Source organism: Lichenostomus cassidix, chromosome 7 (genome assembly GCF_008360975.1).
Source record: "Lichenostomus cassidix isolate B80296 chromosome 7, HeHo_3.0, whole genome shotgun sequence".
Classification (NCBI taxonomy): Eukaryota; Metazoa; Chordata; class Aves; order Passeriformes; family Meliphagidae; genus Lichenostomus; species Lichenostomus cassidix.
In genome coordinates, this window is record NC_139488.1 from 16,356,912 (window position 1) to 16,375,315 (window position 18,404).

The window sequence follows — 18,404 nt, forward strand, 5'->3', positions numbered from 1 at the left end:
TTCATTTAGTAAACGTGATAGTGTTAGTTAACACTAAAATTCCCAAGAGTCAGAGTAAGTTGAAAGGCACTGTGAGGGAAGAGGCAGACCCTGGTCAGTGTGAATAGGATGAAGACCTTCTCCAGAGTGTTCCCCAGACAAATGTTGAATCTGGAGCTGTCCTGAGGCAAGAGTTAAGGCAGTGCTCTCACTGTGGTGGGTTTTGTCACCAAATATATTGGAGATGGAGTCATTGCAGTTAAGGCTGCAGTGCTGCTGTGGCTGCAGTTCAGTGGGACAGCAGTGCACCAACCCACAGTGTGGCAGAAACTTCCAGACTTCCCTGTCCCCACCAAATTATTCATCAGATTTGACTGCTGAAATCCTAGAAACAGTACTTCCAAAGGCTTAAAAGGAATGTCACGCAAACTTTTAGTTTCACTGCTGCAGAGACACCTCCAACTTGCTTTGATTTAGTGACGTAACTTGTGGTTAAAAGCTTCAGGTGAGGCCACACACATGCAAACAGTGACTAGTGATTGGGATAATTAGTAAGAATGGCAGAGCCCTGTCTCTTTACGTGAAAGGTAGCAATGATATGCAATTAAAAATGAGCTGTAAAAGGTAAAATCATGTAGTTATATGCAGTGCAATGGGCCACGCTGAGTAAAGCAACATAACACCTACACCAAAAAAAGATAAGAGAATGAAAGGAAAATGCTCTGATTTTTAGTGCTGTTTTCAATGAAATTGTTTCTAAAAGTGGAATGTGGGAGAACTGACAACAGGTGTCCTGATTCTTGCAGGATGTGTTTTCTCAGAATATTTATATGATAACGGAGCACCTTGATAGTATAAAAACCCCCCAAAAATATAATAATTGATCAGAAAAGTGTGAGGTACAATTAATGTTTTCTCTTACAATTTTTTTCTCCTCAATGCTCTTGCTCCCTTTTGAAGTGCTTGGCCCTACCACATATTCTCTTTGCATTGGGAAGGTTTCAAATTGGTCCCAGCATTTTTTGCTTTGACAAATTTGGACTATATACCATTTTTCTGTCTGTCTACTCCTCATTTGCCTTCTGGCACTGAATTTCTGACACAGTACCATTTCCTTGGCAACAGTTACATATAGTGTCAGGGAAAACATGAGGATAGCTATCCATTATTTCTAAATGTTTGGCTCTATCATAGTACAGAGGTTGTGTTCAACAGAAGAAATTAGACTATGATATGGATGCATTTGATGTGGAACTTCTTTTTGAGGGAATCATTTCCATGGAAGTGAGGATTGATATGTGTCTATGACTTATAATCTTGTTTGGAAAAGAAAAGAGATGATTGATTTTGTACTGAGAAACAAGGAATTCAAATGGTTCAAAAATTTTAGAAAATTTGGCACAGGGTTGGTTGATCAGAAATAGTTTGAGACTCCTGGTTGTGTCCTTCTTAGCTCTCTGGAATATTGATTGAATCTTGCTGGGCAGAATAAAATTGCAGGCTGCAGCAAGACTGGTAAATAGTGTAGTTGGAAAAAATCCAAACATGCTCACACATCTAAAGTCTGTTATTTTGAGTGATAAACTTGCCCGACAGTTTACATGTTGTGCTAGCTCCAAGAAAATATTGCATCAGCTGATTGTAATGTTGCTCATAAAGCAGTATTATTCAGTGCATGACAGGGTTGTGTTTTCAGGGATCATTTCCTGATTTTCAGGATGGCTGTTGGAATCCATGGCACAGAGTGTGATGAGAGAACTCTTGAAGGCCTTTCTCTGGTGGATGCACAGTGTACTGAGTGTTTGTGTTTGAGAGCACTGCATGGCACTTAGGACAAAGGGAATCCAGTTCTATGTCTCAAACACTGAATTGCTGCAGTGAAAATAGCTAAAAAAACCCACCAAACCTTGGATTATGGGCCTGGAACAGCTTGCTGAATCAGCACTTTGGGATTTTTGAAAGATATTAATCACTTAAAATCAAGAACCTCCTTCTGTTTTAGATTATTTCTGTTGATGGTTTTTAAGGAATGATCAAATAATATTATCGGTGAGTTAATGTGAGAGTGAATCTAAACTTGCCGCCAGAAAGCCCTATAGGATTTCCCCCTATTTCAATGGGTGCATCTTGCCACTTCTCTCTTGGAAAGAGCACAGCTGTGATCTGTGTCAAGAAATAAGGTCTGGTCTGAGATTCTAGTGATTACCTGATTTGCATCTGCAGTTGAAAGGAAATTCTAGCTAATCAATGGACTCAGCTACACTTGTTTCAATTTAAATAAGCAAGTCTAAAAGCCTTCTCCACACCTCTGTTTGTTTAAGTTGGCTTTGTCTCTTTGATCTCATGTTAACATACCTTAATGACAGGTAATGATTGATAATGGTGTATTGTAAAGTTCAGGTAATAAATAGTGTTTTACTCATAATAATGCTGAATAATGTACTTTTTATGACCCAGTTTGATGGAAAATTTCCTTGTCAACTCTGCCTAATTGTCCAAACAAACCACCCATTACTTAGAGAAATACATGTCTAAACTAGACACATTAATTAGGGTCATGACTGAGCTACACAAAGGAATATAGTAACACTTCAGTTATCTTTAACTATGATCTTTGGACAGCAGTCCTAATGTTTAACTGAAGTTTAATGGGAAGCTATTGTTTACACTATCCTTTTGTAGCTCGCAGACGTGTTGGAATCAATCCATAGTGGCTGGGTGATGGGGAAAGCGATATCACCCTGAAGGTCTTTAAAGGTCATAAGCAATATTAGTTTGAGCACCACAAATGACTAAATTGAGTATGACTGGATGAACAAGGAGGAAAATACAGTTTCTGGAGTTTTATCCATTCAGAAGCTGAAGACCTTAAACATCACATTCCATTGAGTTGAGGATTTAAAAAGGGGCTTTGTTTCTAGGTGTCAACATTGTGGACTACTGTGCAGCCCAGTGCTGTGTTGAGCCCTCTGTGAGTGTTGGCACTTCCACAGTGTCTAATTGGCATTGAAGTTTTGATAATGTAGTGAGGCCTCAGAAGTACCAGTGTAGACGTTGAAATAAACTTCAAACTTCAGAAAACTTCATGGGAAATAAGTCACCCCAGCTTATAAAGAGCAATGAAAATCTAATTCTATGAAAACATGAGCTTCCAAGAATAGACTGTCCTTTAGGACCAACTAATTTTCTAATGAAAGGTTTCTTTGATGCTGAGTTCTGGTCCCTTTATATAAACAATGCTCACTTTGATATTACATACATACAAGTGTGAGATGCTTCTGGTATAAGAGAATTTGTATTCTCTTTCACTGCCCCCATGCAGCACAGCATTCTCTGGGCATCAAATAGAGCAGCTTCAGAGCAAGACTGTGTCAGTGTGCATGGAATGAAATGAAAGAGCACCGACCTGTCCCTTTCCTACCTCTGTTTTTTTCCATTCAGTATTAAAAGTGTAGAAGATGTTATGCCAGAAGGGATTTGTCCTTCTTATCTAGGAAGAGAAATGTTTTTGCTATTTGCATTTCTGAATTGCTTAGCTGCCCAAGCATGCTTTATGTGTGCTGCTTGAAATGTGTCATCAGATCACGTGTCCACTGTTCTCTGGCTGATGTTGGACTTTCTCCAACAAATATGGATTATGTTAAAGTAGGTTCTGAATTGACGAGAATATGTTAATAACTCCCAGATGGGCATCTTTGTGCAGGGAAATACAAGCAGTCTATGGCAGGAGCTAGTGTTTGGCAGGTCCATCATTCCGTCATTAAAGGCCACATTATTACTCCCAACCCTGCTTGCATGACAATTGCTTGCATAAACTCAGTCTCCCAATAACAAATAGACACAATTTGTGTTTAGATATACTTCATTCTTGTAAGGAATCTTTTTATGCCAGCTGGGGCTTTCTCTGGTTTATGATGTGGATTTTTAAAATTAAAGAATAGAGTGAAATAAACACTTATGTTCCACAAACACACACCTAAGGTCATTTTTTTCAGATGTGTGGTACAAATATAAGCTCAGAATACTTCTACTCTCATTGTGAGGCCTGTATGTGTTAAATAAACAATGTTGTGTTTAAGTTTTGCTGGGAGTAACAATTGGGTATGCTATTTAAAAAATAGTTTATTTCTTGCTCTTAAAGAGGTTTGCAATCTTTCTATGACTTGATAAAAGTAATATTGCTTTCCTCTTACTTGCATGGGTTGGAAGAAGCTGTTATAACTAAATAAAAGCATAAACCATATATGCAAGTGTGAATTATGTGATAAAATTATCTTGATCACCACACTTGTTCTTCATCTATTAACCAATTTTACAAAAACATTCTAAAGCTCTGTCCATCCAGCAAGCATTTACGAAGTATGAATGGCTGGAAAACAGTCTTGTCTTCTCCATTCAACTATTTTCCCCAAACCTACCCCACCAAGTAGCCACTCATGAACTTAAAAACAAATGCAAGAGTCATGTTAAGCTTTCTGTGGTATCTAAAAAAATGTAAATTGTTCACAGATTATGTTTTTCACTGCTAGCTGGCAGTGAAGCAAAGACTTTGGATTCTGGGAATGGGAAACTTAGAGATTCCCAGTTCTTGGTCTTATCTTTAGTTGTAGAGCCATGTGCCCAGGGCATGAATCCTACAAAGCATTGCCTATATTAAAATCTGAGGAGGAGTTACCAGGTTAGATCAAATAAGTAATAAAGGCAATAAACACTTAAATACCTCCATAAAATAACAATACATTTTTTGCAAAAAGAATGGCTGAATCACAAGTATTTTTATCAATTGTCTGGATTATTCCACTACAAGGTCAATGATCTCTGTACCCTATTTTAATGTAGCCTCACAAGCCCATATATTTTCTCATGATCCTATATTGAAACACGGATTTTGACTGACACATCAGTGATAATGATGACTTTATTGTTCTTAATAATAAAGAGGGTAAAGCATACATTTTGAAACAACATCTGTAAATCAGCTGATTTGAGAATTTACATTTTCCAGCACATTCTGGGGAATACTACTGTGTTGGGGCAGTATTTTCTGGTGATAACCCAGAACGTCAATACTATCAAGTATCTGGATCTGACCCAAGCATCAAATGTATCATGAGGGTTCCTCTTAGTTTTGCGCTTCTCTAGTCTCTTTCTGTATGTTCTGATGTTATTACTCTCAAACTGGCACTTAATTTTCTTGGCTCTTAAAATGAGTGTTGTAAGAGTAGTTGAACGTAATATGTGGTATTTTAATATTGTGACTCTTAATGCTACATAAAACCTTTGTTTCCTACAGGTTTATTGAGCTGGTGTATTAGATTTCCTGCTGCATGAGCAAGAAGATTATGGTGGCTTACGTCTAAGTACACTTTTGGGAGGCATTTTGTATTTTCTCTATAAATAGTCTTTCTAAAACACAATTGTGAAACTATTAATGTTTATATCACATTATACATCTCTCTACGTTTACTGTGATGAGTATACAGTGTGGTAGCAAGAGGAAACCTTTTTGCCTAAGAAACGTGTTCAGAATTGTTATTGTTAGAAGCCTACTAAAAGGCAAATTTTTTTATGTTTTTTGTTATTTGTAGGACAGTTTTGGCTTATTACACTGAGTCATCCTTATTTTCACCAGTAGTAAAATTACATCTCTTAAGGAGCTAAGCACTTCAATGGAGCTTGCAAATACACAGCTTTGATCAGAAATTTGGGTGCTCTGGCTATTCTTTCTTCTTGTCAGAAAGATGTGAAAAGAGTCAATTGCAATTATAAGTTCTTCACAGATAAAATTTAGGCTTGGGGATGGGAGTGTGTGCACAACAAAACTTGTATTTTATACTGGATAAATGTTTTTGCCTTAAGGAAAAGAATGCATTTATTATGGACTTTAAAGATGCAAACCTTAGAAAGATCCTTCATCTTGACACACATGGAAACTATGTGGGGGGAGGGATGCAGGGGCAGGTTGTACCTGTATTATATTACTGACATGCATTCTGTTTTAACAAGCAATTTCTTCACGATTTGGGAAAAAATGCCACAGGTCTAATTCTGTGAGCTCCCCTGAAGCCATTTACTCATCTGTATGTGAACAGTCACTCTAACTATTTTTTGAAAACCCAACAGTAGTGAAACAAACGGTTGGCGCGTCCATCCAGCGCGACGAGAGATCGCTGTCTCCAGGCAGGGCCGGCTGTGCGCATCAGCTCCAGCTCCCAGCGAGCCCTCCTCGCCTCCGCACGCGGCGTGAGCTGCGGGTAATCTGCAATTTGCTGGGGGCATCGTTATGGTGCTGTGCCTGCGGGGCAGGATTGCGGCAGGCCGCAGCAGCTGCCCGCCGGGCTGTCCGGGCAGGTGGGGCCGCAGCCCCAGCGCTGTCCAGCCCGCTGCGGCCAGAGCCCCCCGTGACACCGACGGGCTGCTGGGGCAGATGAGTTACAGTAAGTGGCAAGTGATAAATTCAAGATGACAATTCAAAACAGCAGTGTTTCTTCTGGTAATTAATTCCAGTGGTGCCTGAGGCAGTGCTTAGCTGCTACAACCAGTGTGGCCAATGCTGAGCAGCTAATGAGAAAACATTACAGCAAGGATTAGGGGCCGGTGCATTCTGGCAGGATGAGGTCACTATGATTAGAAAATATTAGTTCAGGCTTAATGTGATAAACTGACTATGACAAAGAGACTTTATTTTATCCTGGGTGGTTAAAAGGCAAAAATACTTTATACTTATTTGTTGTTTTTTTTCCCCCTCCACCACCTTTTATTTTCTGCCTATAGCCCAGTGGCACAAAGTGTTGCTTTGGTGCTGTCACATGCAAGCCCTGTCAAGGCTGGTGAGCTACTGCAGCCAGACACAAGGTCTTCTCTTTACTTGTTTTAATTACTTTTGTCAGGTAACAACACTCACCTTAGAGGAAGGAGCTGTATGGCTGTTAGTATAAGCAAAAAGAATGATGGGAAAGTAACATTTCTACTTTCCTACTGCCTTGGGCAAGCAGCAGTGATGGGATTGCAGGGTTTAGAGTTGTGAAAGACAAGCCCATCTGAAAACTGTGACTGTGTCAAGTGTGTGGAAAGGTGATGCAAGAACAACCCTCCCCTGCTGCCACAGCATGGGTTTGAGGGGTTGCTTGTGAAGAAAACCTGTACCCAATGGCACTTAAAAAAACCACATTTCTCTGAGTTTTATCCAGGCTGTTGTGCTATTACTCTCTTACAGTTGCAGGATCTGTGATATTCTTAAGCTCCTGGTGCTGTGCGCTGTCCAGATGGAAATGTGTGGGCTATAATGTGCTTCCTAAGCACTTCTACCAGCAGAGACAAAACAATGATCATGGAGTGAGACTGCTTTCCTATTAATTGCAAGGATATAGATGAGATGGGCTGCCTATTGTGGCACTTGGATTCTTTTGTTGTCTAAAGCCTGCTATTTTCACATTTTTGTTTTCTCTTATCAAATTTATGTAACAATCACTTTTAAACTGAAATCATTATAAATACTTCAGCATAAATGTTTCCATAGAGCAGATAAAAAGTGTTTAATCACATCAGCAAGACTTCAACTGGTCCCAAGTGTCAAATAACATAATTAATTGGCAAGCTTGTAACCAAATTCTTACATTATCTCAGAATAGATTGAGCTAGCAGGGATGTTCTTACCCTGTGTCTTACTGGAGTACATACCTTCATCTTTTAAAGAAAAACAAAAAAAGCTTTAACTTTTTTTAAAATTTCAGCAAGACATAAGAGTGTGTTTTCTTCTTTATTTCGCCTACCTAACTTATCTTTTAGAACTACTCCAGAATACTTACAGAAGAAAACATAAATTCTATATGATTTTTTGTTCTAATTCAATTATTTTTAGACACCACTGAACTAGTGCAGTAAAAATATGTGGTCTCCAAAGCAAAACTTTAAATGGAGTTTGAGTTAGGGCAGTTGATAAAATATTTGTATTACATACGTTGACCCTTTTAGTAATTGCATAGACTGGCAATGGCACTAATATTTTTCTGAACAATTAAAACATCATTATGGGTGCTATTCTGCAATCTGACAAATGACATTTGTTTGCATGGTACTGAAATGTTTTTGGACATACAAGATTATTATGTAATCAGAAAAAGGAGTTATGTGTGCTCAGGTTTTTTTAATTTTTTTCCCATAGTTACCCGTGGACAATTATTTAGTCTTCATTTTCAGGTAGAAGAAAAAATATACACCTGGCCTTAGAATCTCCATTAATTGAAAGATTGGAAACTATAGCTAAAGTATATTGTGTGCAATAATTTAACTGCAATCTTACTGTCATTCATTTTGAATGTTTGAATTCCATTTAGGTGAAGCACCTTAAGAGCAAATTAAACTCTAAGCAGGATGATTAAAACAAAGGCTTAGAACTGCTGGAGTCCTAGGTAGACTCTGGAATTTCTGTAGATGCCTACAACATCACAGCAGTTTTTGGTTTTAGTTAAAATAGTTTTTAAAAAATTCTCATTCTAAATTGTTTCATCAATACTGCTATCAAATAAGATTTTAGTATAACTTTCATACTTCTAAGTATGAGCTTTTAGGTAGACATTAATGTTATACACAGTAAAAATTTAAAACTGGATTTTTAGTATGGCTATGAGATTCAGTTCCACGTGGGAGGATAGCTAATAAGTCTGGATGTTAATTCTGGTATAACCAGAGGATATCTTGAGCTGGAAGGCACCCACAAGGATCATCAAGTCCAACTCTCAGGGCTCCTCTCATTTAAGTCCCAGTGTGATTAAAATACAGCCTTCCATTTAATCATAATATCAGAACAAATATTTATTTCACAAGTTTGGCCAGGGTTTGGAACAGTCTGAGGAGTTTTCTGCCTTCAAAGCTAACGCACAGGGATTTTATAAATAGATTCTTCTTCAGATCCTGGTGCCAAAACTGTGTGGCTGTTAGAAGAGACAGACACTGGGAAATTTTTTGCTTTGGTCTTACTATAATTTATACTCACTAATACCTGAATTTGTGTATTCTTCTTCTGTTCCTGAGCAGCTATTTAGTGCAATAAGCATGGGGCTGGCTGAACACAGAAGCAGTGAGTGATGACAGGGTTTTGCTGCAGTTGGAAACTTGGAAAAATATAATTGCATCATTGTCTCTCATTGTGTTCCCACGTGTAACTTGCTTAAATGTCATTTCACGTTGCAGGCTCTCGCTCTTCCCTTCCCCACCAACCTTGTCGCGGTGCGACGCCCAGCTGGAGCGTGGCATTCCGGGGGGATTCCTCAGCAGGCATTGCCCATCATTGACCTGGCCTCGTTGTTTGTGATACTGACCGGTAAACTTTCTCAATCAATACAACATGAGCCCGCCTAGCTCCTGGGAATGCAAACCTGAATCAGTGCACTTAATCTTGAGGCTGGCTCTTGCTCCCTGCTCTGCTGCTAAAGGGGGTACTTGGCCTGCTTGATGCGGCATGATTGCTGCAGAGGTCAGGTGTGAGCCGGCTTGGCAAGCGCTGATGAATGGCTGTTTGTGATGGAGCAGCTCTCCTGCCCAGCCAGAGACATTTAATAATGATGGACCAGAACTGTGTGCACAAAACACCTCGTAGCTTGGTTGTGAGCTCATATAGTGAAAGCTAAAGTGGGCAGTGTGTTAGGAGCAACTATTTGGGAAAAAAGAATTAATGAGGGAAGGGAGGTCTTATTAAAAGTTAAAGAAACATTCCCTTTGTTACAAAATGGTAGGAGGAGGAGCTGCAAGCACATATATTTTTCTCCCATTCTACTTGCATTGGCTCCTCTTATCCTTCCATGTTAAAAAAAAAATCAGTGGCCTTCAATACTATTTCTTAACATGAATTATCTCTTCAGGAATTTATTTCATTTGAACTGTGTGCTTCAATGCAAAATATTAAATCTTGTTTGAAACTGATAATATGGGATGAGACTGGGTGCTCAAATACATATGGCAAAAAATTAAATTTCTCCAGAAAAGAGGGAAATCTTTGTGAATGAAACAAACTGAAGAAAAGCTCACCTTATTGCTGGAGAGAGCTTTCCATGGGGTTTCCTCCTTAAAAAGAGAAAGCTGAAGTAACCAAATAATCACTCCTGGAATTATCTGACGTGTTAGCCTTTGATTCCATAGGTTTTCCACATCTCTTGCTCTTACAGACATTGATTACAACATCCAAAAAAACCTGAGGAACAGCTCACCACACAATGTGGGGCACTAGTTCACCACTAAAGCTACAGGCCAGCAAGAGCTCTGAAACAGACACTACTGCTCTGTTCTACAGCTGATTCAAAGACAGATGATAGTGTTTATGGATCCAGATATTCATAACTATGAAATAATTTCTTACAGGTGTAAAACACTCCTGAAAATCCATAGAGGAACACCTATATATTGTGATTTTAGATACATTAACCAGCCTTGTGTAAGCAGCTGTTGTAAAGTCTGTAGTGAGGAGAACCTGAAAGCTGGTAGGGTAACTCCAACACCCTTTGTGTTCAAAACCACCCCTTAGCTTGTTGTTAAACATCATTCTTGAGAAAAATGTGTATTCTGTCTTAGAAATTCCAATCCTGAAAGCTAATGTTTTACAGTAAAAAAATCAGCTGTACAGTGAATTGTCCACTTGAACCCTAATGCTTGTTCTTTGTGGGTGTTGCACATGTTTGAAAACTGTTCTGTAGAAGGGAAGAGTTTTGCTCCAAACACTTGCCTGCTTCCTAAGCCGGTCCAAACACTGGATGAGTCGCTATGCAAGCTTCAGCTCTCTTTCTAAAGACAAAGTCAGTACTGAAGTTATTAGAATAGTATTTCCCTGATTTTAGTACTTATCTGGCCATGTGTCATTGATTGCTTTGTGATACTTAACACAATGCTCCCCAAAATGTTTCATTGTCTTTTCTTCATCCCTAATAGATAGAGATGAGATTGTCACTAGACCATTACATTTTATTATGGAAGACCTGCATTTATATAAATATAGATTTATGGGAAGGCAGAGTTAGCTGATGAGAACTGAAGCTACCCAAATAAGGCCCATTGGTTTCAGCTGAGTGTAAGCCACATTATTCCTGATCACGACTGGACTTGAAAGTTGTGAGTTCCTGGCATGAGTCCCCAGAGTGTGGCTTACTGAGACAGTGACTGAGCTGAAACTTCTAGTGCTTGGCTGTGTGGTCTTGCTGTGTTGCATGGAGTCATATAAAGATTATGCAAAAAAGGCCTCTTTTGTATATGCAAGCAGCTCCAAGCTACTGCTTTTGATTTTCACAAAGAGCAGCTGGATGCAGTGTCTGAATTTTGTCTCCTGCTGGTTCCATTTTCTCGTACAAAGGCAGACTAAGAGAGGTAAGCCAATGTGTTAGGTCACTCTGGGCAGCCTCAGAGGTATGAGTTCTAGTTTTGTAAACCAGCAGCATAAGCTGATGTGATGTTACAGGTATGGGAGTCAGAAAAATGAGTTCGGACCAGGCAACAAGCAATTTACCACAAATAATATGGAGAAAGGTGCTAATTCATCAGTGCCTTGTAGCCTCTCATTGCTTGTTCCTTCCACTGCAGTGCTGCCCTCACTTGGCATAGTTACTCTGAAATGTCTGAGAATGATCTCTTCCAAAATTTAATTTGCTGTCACAAGAAAACCCCCATCTTGCAAAGAGTGTGAATGGTTTTGTAAAGGAGAACTCACTTATTTTCTTACTGAAATACCCTTTTCTTGGTTATAATTGTGGCGGGAAGCAATAGCATGAGGTCAGTATGGAAATCTGCGAATGGTCCAATGTGCAAGGGAGAGCTGAGACACAGCTTTGTGCTCAGGTCCCTTGGTGCTGGGACTCTGGTGTCCAGCAGCAACAGCTGCACGTTTTAGTCATGGTGGCATTACTGAAGACCTCTAAATTGTGTTCTAAGAGCTAAAGAACCAGCATGGGAGAGGGCAGAGTGTGTGTTTGCATCTGGTAATAGAAGTGGGTGTAATGATTAAGGATGCAGGAAACAGATACAGTCCTTAGGGTGAATCAAGGAGATCCACTTGTAGTGAAAATAAGTGTTAAAAAAATTAGCTAAGTGTAAGGTCTATTAGGTTAGGCAGCAATTGTGAAAAAAAAAAATCACGAAAGTCCCATTTCTGAGACTTTTAAAACTGCACAAGTCAAAAGACCAGAAAATATAGTCTAGATAGCATAATATAATGATAGGAGGATAGTCTTACTCCCATAGGCCTATTTAATTCCTAATTCCTCCAAGTCACTTAAGCTATTTATGCTTAATTTTACATAGTTATGACTACAGAGTATAATCATCCAAATTGCAATAAAACCCTTATAACAGATTAATGCTAAAAAAAAAGTTATGTCGAATTTTGCTTCAGTGAGCTAACATACCTCAGAAATGAAGGACAATCCACGCTGCTGGGAGAGCATCAGGGTCACCAGTGATACATTTATGTAATGTCAAGTTCTATACTCAATTCTAATCCTTTGTTTTGTTTTTCCAGCAATAAAAGCCAGAAAGTAGATGATTCTGAGTGCTGTAAAACTACGAACTACAATACGTTTTCCAGAGCTCTTTCCCATTTAATTCTTAATTCATGAGGGGGTGATGCCCTGGCTTTGGCTTGTATTTGGGCTGGTACCCATAGCCACAGGCCTTGAGTTGTGTGGTACTTTTTCTGTCTTGTCCCTGTGAGTTTTGGGTCACACTTCCAGCTGGAATGGAGGGCAAATAAAATGCTGACATTCAAAGTGTTTTACACCATGACTTTTTGCCTGAACATTGTACCACTTCCTTGGTTCTAGTATTGTAACAACAGTTTGAACGTCAATTTGCCCTTTCTCTAACACAACCACTACAAACCCTTCTTTGGAGTTATGTTTACAGCTATTTACAGAGAATTATCCTGATTACTTTTGCTTTGGTGTTTGGCTCTGACATTTAGTGCCCATCTCATGAGGGTTGTGTGGGTTTTTCTCCCTGCCCTTCCCTACCCCTCTGAAAACATGTTCTGAATTTTCTATAAGCAAAAATAGACTGTTGACACTTAGCATGGCAAAAGATGCTCTGAATTTTTGCTAAGAACTGTTTTGGTGTATGTAACTGTCACATAGCATAATTTTAATTTCTATCTAGCCAATCATACTGATGCACAAGTTGTAGCATCCTGTGAATGGTCATTAAATTCAGCACTAGGATACCTGATTGTGACAGAGAGCATTCTGTGCACAATAAATGTAAGTTGGTTAGGAAACATATTTATTCATAATTTATTTTAATTAGAACAGAAAGTGATGTGAAATTCCTATCTTACAAAAAAACTAAGCCATTACCTACTAATGGGTTAAAAATAAACAGAGGACTTCATATAAAAAAAATAAAAAGGCAAAAGAAACAGAGAGAAACGGTAATGACAGTTTTGAAGTATCCAGTACCTGTTGTGACAGGAATAACAAATTAATTGGGACTATAACGGATTCTTTGTAAAGGTGAAGTAAACACACTTGACTGTATATTTTTCACCATCAGTTAAGTCTCAATTGGTTCTAAAAATAAACAGAAGACATTGAACAGTTTTAATGGATTTTGACACCTAGGTATTATGCTGTCACTCCAGTATAAATGAATCATAACTTTAGGCTGCGCCAAGAATTACTACACATTTGGAGAAAATTTATGGTGCACCGGGCTTTGAATCATGATGTGATATCAAAACTAAAGTCACAAGAGGAAAAAAGTCTGGCATAAATTATTATTTACCCAAGCCACACATATCCATGTGAACGCAACAAGTATGGTTTGCAGGGTTAGTTAGAAATGCCACTATAATTTCTAGGTGTTAACACCTCTCTGAGTAGCTGTTCTGGCAGAGCTCCCGGGGAGCTGCATCCAGAGGGGAACTGAGCAAAAATGCTGGACAAACCACTGCAGCTGCCAGATGTTTGTTGCTTCTAAGAATTTGACCTAATTAAGAGTTTACCAATGAAGAGATTAAAAGACAGAATTTCAGCATTTGACTTTGCAGTAATGTTAGGCTTAAATTTACTTATTTTAATATCTAGTGCAGGATTTGCAGATGATTAATTTTTTACTTTGGGGTAAAAGAGACCTTAAACTTTTTGTGGCTGTTAACATCTGCAAAGTGATGGGTTGCTGGTTCTATGAGCTGGCTGTTTAATTTGTGGTCATATAGATAGGCAAGTCTTAAAAGATGCAGAGATGTATACAATATTTGCTGAGTCTTTCTCTTGTAATTTATTTGAAAACACAATAGTTTGTGCAGTTGCCTAGACAATGAAAGCATTATTTTAATACTTCTAGAGAAAACAGGTATAGACAGGTATTCTTAATTTCTTAGCAGGCTCAGTTGTGTTCAATGCACAGTTGCATAGCTGGGGTTTTGTAAGTACTCATCAAAATTATCCTGTTTTTACAGACACTTTTTTTTCAAAGCACACGTAGGTGGTTGTAAATATTCAATCCACAGTACTTTTACAGCTTCCCCAACAGTTCCTCCTGTTTTTGATGATCTGAACTCATATTTGCTAGTATTTTAAAACTTGACTGTTTCTTCAGAGGTTGTTATAAATACTACAAAGAAGATATCCAATTTTTGGGACTCTATTAAACAAAAAAGAAGCAAATCCAAAAAATACTATAATCAGACAGAGATGAGATTTTTGTCCAGAAATCCATAGTGTATCGGTTTACAAAGCTTTCACAAAGCTGTAATAGCTGTATTGCTTTACAAAAGTGAATTGATTCAGTATTTTTGACCTACTGGGAGGCTAATCATTCGTTTAATGACTTCGGTAATCTTCCCTTCAAGCAGCGGTGCGGGTGCTGAACTGGCTGCTGATGGCCATAAGGCTCGAGGTCAAACCTTTCACTGATACAAATACTCTGTTCTTCACGGAGCCAAGGCTGGAAGCACTGCCTGACTGCCTCTCTCTCCTGCTCTGTTTTCCAGGCTCCATGCAGAGGCTGGTGCTGGGGTGTGTGGGCATCCATCGCCCTGCTCCACAGAGGTTTGCCTAAGGAACTGAGAAACTTCTGAGACCTGTAAAAAGTGTCCTGTTTCTGCTGCTACTGCTTCTTGCTGCAGCTATTAGTCTCACAGAAGTGTGATGTTTGAAAGCAACTTGGTATCATCTTGTATTAACCAGGTTAGTGCTGAATGGCCATCAGCAGGAGGAGAGCTATGAAAACCACACGAGGGGTTTGCCCTGTTGCTGAAATGGGGGGAGGAAGAGACAGGGAAAGAGAAGACAGATGGGTTTGTTCCCTGAAAAACAGAAAAAGAAAGAAACATCCACTATTAAAAAGTCTAAGATTTTCTTCCTTCAGTTTACGACAATTTGATGTAAGTTATTATTTCTTCCTTTACCTGATACATTTTTTCAAAGTAGTTTTTTAAAATGGGAAAAGCCACTTCCCTTTCTCTGAGGGCAGTGTAAGGATGTAGTTTAGCTTTTTGCTTCAGGGAAATGGTACCACTGGCTTTATTGTGCCCACAACTCACTTCAGTGGCCTGCTTCATGCACCAACCCTGCCCATTTTCCCTTCAAAAGAGTCCTGGCAGCTGTTCGCTGTCACCTGTTCCCCAGCAGTCACTAATCTCTTCATATACTCTTCAGGAAGAGTAAAGAAGTTGTCTGTAGGGTGTTCCCTCTGAGAGATGGTGTTTTCCAGGGCTGATGCCGGCCAGGGTGTGTTCATCTCCCACTCCCGACTGTCCAGAGAAATCACAACAAAACCTTAAAATGCTCAGTCTTCTGAAAGTATGTTTTTAAACCGCCTGCCAGGGTCTACTGGATAGTTTTAAAATGTGCTTCAGGTATAATAGATTGGTGAATAAACACTTTCATGATACCCACCTCTTTCCTCCAAAACTGCTGCCAAAGCCTTGCCAAGCAGTGGTAGCTGCACATAGCTCTCTCATGGGATCTTCAAAGGTGGAGAGCCTCAGCTAATCAGAAATATGCACATGTGTATAAAATATACAATATTCTAATCCGGGTTGTTATGGGAGAAACTGCATCCTGCTGCAAGCATAGAGCCTCCTCCCTGGTGGCAGCTGATGTGTGAAAAGCATGTGGAGGAAAACATGGGGAGGATGTTTACTGAGTGCATCCTGGGCTTTAATACTTCCTCAGGCTGTTAAAAGGAATCTTCCTGGGCAAAGTGGGGGCCTGTGCTGAGTATCCCAAACTGGGGATCTTAAAACAGAAGTGCTTTAAGATTCCTGAGATTATCTGATGCGGACAGCATCCATCCTGAAGGGGATACTGCATACTGAGTGTTGGCATCCAAAGATTTTTTCACTTGAGTTGTGAGCAAAAGTACTGGTATCTGAGGAACTGAAAGTACATTCATTTTTATAGCTCATCCAACCAGCACAAAACATAGGGATGGAAGATATACAACACATTAGTGATGTATTTCCCCCTTTGGTTGTTTCTAATATCTGCAAATGACATTTTAAAATATGAAAAAATGTTCACCTTGAGTTTATAATACTTAAATTGTCATCTAATTTTCTCCTAGTTCCTCTGAAATTATGCTAATTATTATAGAAATTTATTAATGCAATTAATTTTATAAAGGTTTGAAGTTTATTTCCATGTAAAGAGCCCCAAAGCATTCTCACAGTACCATTACTTTGAAGGTTCTAATTTTGGGCCTTTCTCACTTTATGTTTATTTGCACTTTGGCAGCATTTCTTTTTTCATTGAGTAAATTACTTAGGCATAAACAATTAATTCTGCATGGATATATCAGTCTAACAGGTATCTCTAACAGAGATAAACTATTAAGATATTTATCTTGCGGGCTTTTTCCTTAAAGGTACTATTCTAAAATTTTTCTTCCTGTGTTCTGCAAACTCTGAGGTATTTTGTTTTCATAAATTATGAAAGGAAAATGTCACAAGCTATCACTGTTTCTGTGCTCTGCCTTTGCTGACAGCTGTATGATGCTCATTCAGTGCAGCAGATTGGGAGCTGAAAGTTTCATCAATAAATATGACTCTGATGGCTTCATGTCAACGGTCAAGGTAATGGCCTTTTATTATCCTGGAAACACACTTCCACTAGGAGTGTGTATATTTTTCTTAAATTCTTATGAGGAGACTTTTTTTTTTACTTTTGCATAGAATTTTAGTCATTGCCCTTTGTAACTGATATATAAGGCATTTTAATTAAAGAAGAACAATATACTAATATTTATTACCGTGTTCTGGAGAAAAAAAAGAAATTTAGAGAATGTTGAATTGTCTTCTTGTGAACTTTATGATGACTGTAGAAGTATTTTAGAGTATTTTGAAATCTGTGAAAATAGGGAAACATGCAACTGACCTATTTGAAAAAGTAGAAAATGCATCTGAGAGATTTGCAGTGTTTAAAATCATAGAATAGCTTTATTCTGCACTAACTGGATAAGACATAATTTTGTTTCATTGAATTTTTTACTTAGTATTATTATGGTTAAAAATATTAATTTTTAAATGGAATTTTCTAGTCCATTGTACTACTGAAGAAAATTATTGTGTTTACTGCCAGAAATAGTATGCATCCATTTGCGAAAGAAATGAGCATTATAATATTTCAAGTTTTCACTGCTCCTTTGCATATTAAATACTTTCTAATATTTAAAATGTTTTTGTAGGTTTTAACTTTTCTTAGAGCTTTTTAAAGGGGACTAGTAAATGTATTTATTGTTAATTAAATTAGATTTTAGTAACAAGCTTAGGTAGATTTCTTTATTTGGTTAGTTAGATGGTATTCAATATTTGGCCCTCAAATTCTAAACTGTAAATGAAAATCTAGGGGAAAAAGTTACCTTCTTCTACAAAAATATGCCTCATTTAATGGCTGTACTACAGTTTATTTTCTCCAAGAGTTTTAGCATACATTTGTAAGATTTTTTAGAATATGTAACTAGTTTTAATGGGTATATATTCTCAATTATGTCTGATTTGCACAAATTTCTCATTAGAAGATATATTCCGCAAGACTGAAGACCAGCAAATTTTGGTGAATTTCAGCATATTTGGAAGGACTGACAGCTGCCAATAGATTAACATATTAGTGAAACTCCTGCTGGGAAATATTGCTTTGGCCCTCATAATGTGAACAATGTGGTCCTTTTTTATGTAACAATGTTCATTTGGGTTTTCTTTTTTAAATTTGCCTACATGGGGTTTTAGCTTCCATCTGAGTTAAGGCATTTTGGAGACTTTCTTTAATGGAAACAGTATTAAAATCAAGCTGGAATTCTTTCCAGGTATTTGAGGAATAAAGTAAGCTGTACAATAGCCATGAAAACAAGCTTATTTTTATCACGTGTCAGCCTCGTCTGGTACAACAGTAGCTCTTTTGATATAGTTTGCATCTGGTGGATCCTGCTTTTTCTAAAATAATATTTTAAAT

The 18,404-nt window shown here is 38.3% G+C and overlaps 1 long non-coding RNA gene across 2 annotated transcripts in view; it reads left to right on the forward strand.

Annotated features, from left to right (window-relative positions):
• Nucleotides 1–18,175, forward strand: part of LOC146434627 (uncharacterized) — a 64,060-nt gene extending 45,885 nt beyond the window's left edge. The window contains exons 3-5 of one of the 2 annotated variants that reach the window (XR_014853282.1): nt 14,945–15,140; nt 16,942–17,029; nt 17,971–18,175. This is a non-coding gene — a long non-coding RNA (uncharacterized LOC146434627). Of the gene's footprint in view, nt 1–5,272; nt 5,470–14,944; nt 15,141–16,941; nt 17,030–17,970 lie in introns of those variants that run through there. The other variant, XR_014853283.1, reaches the window with a different exon arrangement.
• Nucleotides 18,176–18,404: the final 229 nt, after the last annotated feature.